Source organism: Sorex fumeus, unplaced genomic scaffold (assembly GCF_029834395.1).
Source record: "Sorex fumeus unplaced genomic scaffold, SorFum_2.1 ptg000205l, whole genome shotgun sequence".
In the NCBI taxonomy this organism is placed as follows: domain Eukaryota; kingdom Metazoa; phylum Chordata; class Mammalia; order Eulipotyphla; family Soricidae; genus Sorex; species Sorex fumeus.
The window spans coordinates 956,079-962,591 of record NW_026606262.1 but is presented as its reverse complement, the minus strand read 5'-3'; positions in this window follow the sequence as shown (position 1 = coordinate 962,591).

Genomic DNA, 6,513 nt, shown 5'->3' with positions numbered 1-6,513 from the left:
GGTGTTTGCCTTGCATGCAGCCAACCCGGGTTCAATTTCTTTGTCCCTCTTGGAGAGCCCAGCAAGCTATCGAGAGTATCCCTCCCATGCTGGAGAACATGTCAAGCTCCCCGTGGCATATTCTATATGCAAAAAACAGTAACAAGTCTCACAATAGAGACGTTACTGGTGTCCACTTGATCAAATTGATGAACAATGGGAGGACAGTACTACAGTTCTAGTTCAATTAGATTCAGTTTAGAAATAAGTTTGGACAGGAGGCATGGTATCGTTGGTAAGTAATCCTATAATATGAAACACACAGAGGTGACTAAATTTTCAAGCAAAGTTATCAATGAAGTCCATAAGGCTCATAATTGAAAATAAATTGTGTATGAAATTTTAGAGATATGTTGATTGACATATTTTTATTCATGCATCCACAGAGTTTGTAGACACACAAGACACAAACTCAGGAAGAATAAGGAATATAGAAGAGAGCAAGAAATAAATTCGGAACTTAAGCCTAATCTCTTGTGTGTAGGAGAACTACTAGTGGTTCTCAATTCTCAATTCTCTATACAGCCCATTAGTAAGCTCTTCAAAGACCATGAATCCTGACATAAAAATGTTGCTCTCCTTTCCTTTTTAAGACAGAGGCATGCGTGTGTAGGCAGGCATTCAGATCCAAATTATTTATAACAAGTTTATGAGCAGCAATTCTTGACTTTGGGGAGGTCACAGAACTCTTTGACTATGAAATGAATCATTGGCATGCTTTGCTTAGAAAAACAAGCATGCCCACGCACACACGTGTGCCTCTTCCTAAAAAGTAGAGATCTTTAGGAAACATTTTTAGAAAATATTGGAATGGTATAGAAGAAGACTAGAGACTCAAACGAAGAAACCAAGAAAATTGTCACTTCATCTATGTTTTAATTATTGCCATCTTAATTGAGCACAAGAAATTGAATACAATTATAAGCTTAACATCTTTAACACAGGAACTAAAGAATGAGCATAAAAATTGCTTAAGTTGATTCTGCATAACATGTATTATTATATAACAAGTAATTTTACATGTTGAAGCTGAGCAAATAATGCAAATTGAGAAATAGATGATTCAGGTGTTTCATCAGAACCTTCCTGGTAAATTTGATCTGGCTGTGCAAAATGTTTCTTTGCATTTGTGGTATTAATTGCATGTCACTCTAATTTCCAAACAGAAGACCCACTATTTGGTGTGATAAGTGAGGAGGAGAGAAGAGAATGAGTGGGAGAGAGAGACAGAGAGAAAGAGTGTAAGAGAGAACTGAAATTAGGATGTATTTCTTCTGAGAGTGTAACATTCTCTCTCTGACCATGAGTAAACATTTGTTTTTAAACACTTAGTAATGTAAGTACATGGTACACTGTGTACTGTTTTTAATTAAGTGCCGAGTTTTTCATCTGCAAAGACAGTCCTCCCTGATCATGATTTATTCACTCTAAATTGAAGCATGAACTTGCTTTAAAAGTATTTCAATACCTTCCACTTTCAACTCATGCCATTTTCTCAGAATTAAGACAAAAGCCTCAATCCCGGGAAGGGCCATGAAGATAAGCCTCTCCTGCGTGACAGCCTCAAGACTCCCAATTGCTTCCAGGTCATTCTTCACTGCCTGGTCCAGGAAATGGGCATCCTTAATCCCTCCCAATCAGCTCAGGCATAGCTGTGAAAGTCCCTTTCCACCATACTTAAAAGGCAGTGGGCAGCCCATGGTGACAGTGTCATAGTTTTCAGAGAAATGTCCCTATGAGTCCACAGGCAGACAGACATACCTGCCTCTGCAGTGCCTGTGTTTTCTTTATGCCTTTTCAAGAACACGGTGTGAAAACTGAAGTCAGGAATGCTGGGGGACTGAGCCCATATCCCTGTATGGAATGTGTGTCTTACTATAAGACCATTCTGTGCGAAAAAGCCCACAGAATGGGAAAGAATATTTACCCAATACCCATCTGATAAAGGATTAATGCCAGGATATACAAGACACTAGAAGAATTGTACAAGAAAACAACCTCCAACCCCATCAAAAAATTGAAAGAAAAAATGAACAGAAGTTTCCTCAGAAAAGAAATACAAATGGCCAAAAGGCACATGAAAAATGCCCTACATCACTAGCCATCAGGGAGATGCAAATCAAAACAACATTAAGATATAATTTCACAGTACAGAGACTGGCACACATTCAAAAGAAAAAAAGCAGCCAGTGCTGGTGTGGATGTGGGGAAAAAAGGACACTCTTTCACTGTTGGTGGGGATGCCGACTGGTCCAGCTTTTCTGGAAAATAATATGGACAGTCCTTAAAAAACTATAAATTGAGCTTCCATATGATCCCACAATACCACTTCTGAGAATATATCCTGAGGATGCAAAAAAGCACAGTAGAAATGACATCTGTACCTATATGTTCATTGCAGCACTGTTCACAATAGCTAAAATCTGGAAACAAACCAAGTGCCCTAGAACGGATGACTGGTTAAAGAAATTTTGGTACATCTACACAATGGAATACTATGCAGCTATCAGGAGAGATGAAGTCATGAACTTTGCTTATAAGTGGATAGACGTGAAGAGTATCATGCTAAGTGAAATGAGTCAGAAAGAGAGGGACAGACATAGAAGGACTGCACTCATTTGTGGAGTATAGAATATCATAACATGAGTGTGATACCCAAGTAAAGTAGATACAAGAGCCAGGAGGATTGTCCCATAGCTGGAAGCCTGCCCCATGAGTGGAGGGGAGAAGGCAGATGGAATAGAGAAGGCAGAAGAAATAAGAAAACAATGGCTGGAGGAACCAATCAGGATGGGAGATGTGTGTCGAAATAGATAATGGACCAGGACCAAATATGATGATATCTCAGTGTTTGTATTGCAAACCATAATGCCCAAAAGTAGAGAGAGAGTATGGGGAATATTGTCTGCCATGGAGGCAAGGGGAGGATGAGGTAGGGGGGTGGTATACTGGGGAGACTGGTGGTGGAAGGATGGGTATTTGATCATTGTGTGATTGTAACCCAAACATGAAGGCTTGTAACTATCTTACGGTGATTCAATAAAATTGAAAAAAAAAAAACGACCAACTGTGCACCGTCATTGCCTTTCAACTTACCCTGGGGAGAAAATTGCAAGAACTATAAGTATGATCTGACAAGTGTGATCCACAACTGCCTTGCCAGAAACAAGACAACATAGCTTCCTTCCCTATCCGAAGCTCCTGTGGGTGGGGAGTGGATGCAGTGCAGACCTCCAGTTGTTCTGGTGCAGCTCTGTCTGTGTCACACTAGTGATGGCTGGAGTACCTTTGTGGAATAGAATAGACAGTGACTGGAGGTATTGGTAGCAGTAGTGGTGGGGATAGATCACACAGGCAGAGTCTAAGAGCTGTTGAGAATGACTTGGAAATCACAGGTAGTCCAAGAAATTAGATGGTTGTGAGCCTCGGTGTGGAGGGAAGGGCACTGCCCCATCAGTAAGGCAATAGGGCACCATGTAGTTGGTTACGGAGCTTCTAGGTCAAGTAGCACAAAGGTACTAAGTAGTTTCAGGATCACATCAAAATGACATGAATCGTCACCTCCCAGAACCAGGAGTTTCAGGTCTGAAGCAGTGAATTAGACACTGCGAAAAGAAATTCAACCAAGAACAGGCCACTGGAGTATCGAGTTGCATGGGGAAAAGGCATGTTGCTTTCAGCCTCCTGTCTGGACACATTCAATTTGAGTGACCCACTGCTGAACACCACGATGGGGTTAAGAGCACAGTTGCAAAACTGTTTATTTGAGTAATTCCAAGTATCATTGTGGGGGTCAGAATGATAGTCCAGCAGGTAAGGAGCTCGTCGTGTATGTGACCAACCCAACTTCAATCACAGGTATACCCCATGTGTTCCCCTGAGCACTGCCAGGAGAGCCAGGAGTTACGAGTGTCCCTGAGCATCACCTGCATAGTCCCAAAACAAAATAAAAATTATCATCATGGACACTTGGAGGAAGAGATGTATAATTTTACCCTCTATAGACAATTAATTTACTAATCTTACCTGTTATATTTTGAAGTAAGAATGTGAACACACAAAAATTTCTAAGAAGCCTCCACTGCTTTTGATAGGGTCCAGCTTCTGTGCTAGGTAGAGAGAAATTCGAATCTCAGATCCACCATGATGCTGAGAGCTCTGGGCAGTTCATAAATTTAACTAAATCCCTGCTAATTTTTTCACACAAATGAATATCATATTAACTGTCCCATTTTCAGTATCACTGTATCGCTGTATCACTGTCATCCCATTGTTAATTGATCTACTCAAGTGGGTGCCAGTAACGTCTCCATTCGTCCCAGTCTTGAGATTTTAGCAGCCCTCCTTATTCGTCCTTCCCAATGCTGCCATATTGGAGGCTCTTTAAGGGTCAGGGGAAGAGACCCGTTATTGTTACTGTTTTGGCATATTGAATACCCACAGAATATCCACAGATAGCTTGCCAGGCAAACACCCTACCACTGTGCTATTATTTATTTAATAACACCTTAGGGCTGGAGCGATAGCACAGCGGTAGGGCTTTGCCTTGCACGCAGCCAACATGGTCGACCCGAGTTCGATTCCTCCGCCCCACTCGGAGAGCCCGGCAAGCTACCGAGAGTATCTCGTCCGCACGGCAGAGCCTGGCTAGCCGCCCGTGATGTATTCGATATGCCAAACACAGTAACAACAAAATCTCCAATGCAGACGTTACTGGGCCCGCTCGAGCAAATCGATGAACAACGGGAGGGCCTTTACCTTTATATTATATTATATTGTATATATAATATATATAAAATGTTATCATGTGTGTTTGATACCGTAGCTTGCCAGGCTTTGCTGTGCAGGCAAGATCCTCTCCGTAGCTTGCCGGGATCTCCAAGAGGGGCGGAGGAATCGAACCTGGCTCAGTCAGGCTGGTCATGTTCAAGGCAAACACCCAATCGCTGTGCTATCACTCCAGCCCTATGGTGTTATTATATAAATATAAAGAAATAAAATTAACTTTTGGGCTGGAGCAATAGCAGGGCTGGAGCAATAGCACAGCGGGTAGGGCGTTCGCCTTACAAGCGGCCAACATGGCCGACCCGAGTTCGATTCCTCCGCCCCTCTCGGAGAGCCCGGCAAGCTACCGAGAGTATTCGATATGCCAGACACAGTAACAACAAAGTCTCCAGTGGAGACGTTACTGGGCCCGCTCGAGCAAATCGACGATCAACGGGAGGGCCTTTACCTTTACCTTTTTAAAATTAACTTTTAAATATATTTTTTTAAACTTTGAAAGTGAGGATATGAGAAACAACAGATTAAAAAAAGTAATACCCTCCCCCCCAAAAAATAGCAGAACCTTTGCATCAGAATTTGAAAAATGAATAGCTTCAGACTTCTCTTGAGTATCCCTGGTTTTAGAGTCCTTTGAACCAGTATTTTCAAGCTCTTCCTTTAGCACATTGCAAATGACCCATCATCTCAAACTAAACAGGAAAGACTTGGACTATAGGAAGAAATGCAGGAGCAGGGGCAGACATGAAGGTAGGTCAACCAGCCAGAGGAAAATATTTTCCTATTTTCAGTATAAACTAAATAAAATGAAGCATTTCCAATCTCAGAGGAGCTCAATGAATGTTAGCTCTTCACGTCTTTCCTAACTAGTTCCAAGAACCAAGTTCCCTTGGCTGCTATGATTAGATCAGGGTCTGTAGATCAGGAATATCGACTTTTAGGCCACAAACCAGAGGACATTTGACCCTGTGGAGCTTCTGGGGGCACAGGCTAGGAGTTTGCTCTCTTGTCTACTTTTCAAGTCATCTTTCAGTTGTATTTTGGTTCTATTCTTCCTTTCTTGGTAAGTGGGTCAGGGTGCTCCTGTGACCAGTGTGTTTTAAACCTCCTACACCTAATAGAAGAATGTTCTACATAACAAGAATCTTTTAGATGAGCCAGTGGGAGCCCAGTGGGAATCTATTCAGGCGTGGAGTGCAGGATGCTGATGTGACCCTGGCTCATGACAGTGCCTCTACAAGGACACGAACACCAGAGGTCATGCTGAAGCATCACATTCTATCGTGTCTGTCCAGAGGTCTGTAAACTGGAATGGGAATGTTGAGATTAGGCATTCCTGTAAGATTTCCTCTATTTTTTTCTAGCAGACCCAGACAGGCCAAGCAAAGCCTCAGGCTGTTTAGAACTCACAGTGTCTGGCAGAGAACAGGAAGTACAGCTGAGTCTACACAGAGTTGGCAAATGGATTAGCACAGGAGGCAATGGTCTAGCCCATGAGCTCTTTTTCAGGATCATGTTGATTTAATTTATTTTAATAGGTCAAATTTTTTAATGATAATTCACTCATTCATCCTAATTTCTTAATCATCTGGAAGTTTATTTAGAAATTTTCCAAAATAAAAATATATTTAAAAAATGTCAGGTCCAGTAACCAATCATGGAAAAACAAAACTTTGAAATAATATTCATTCA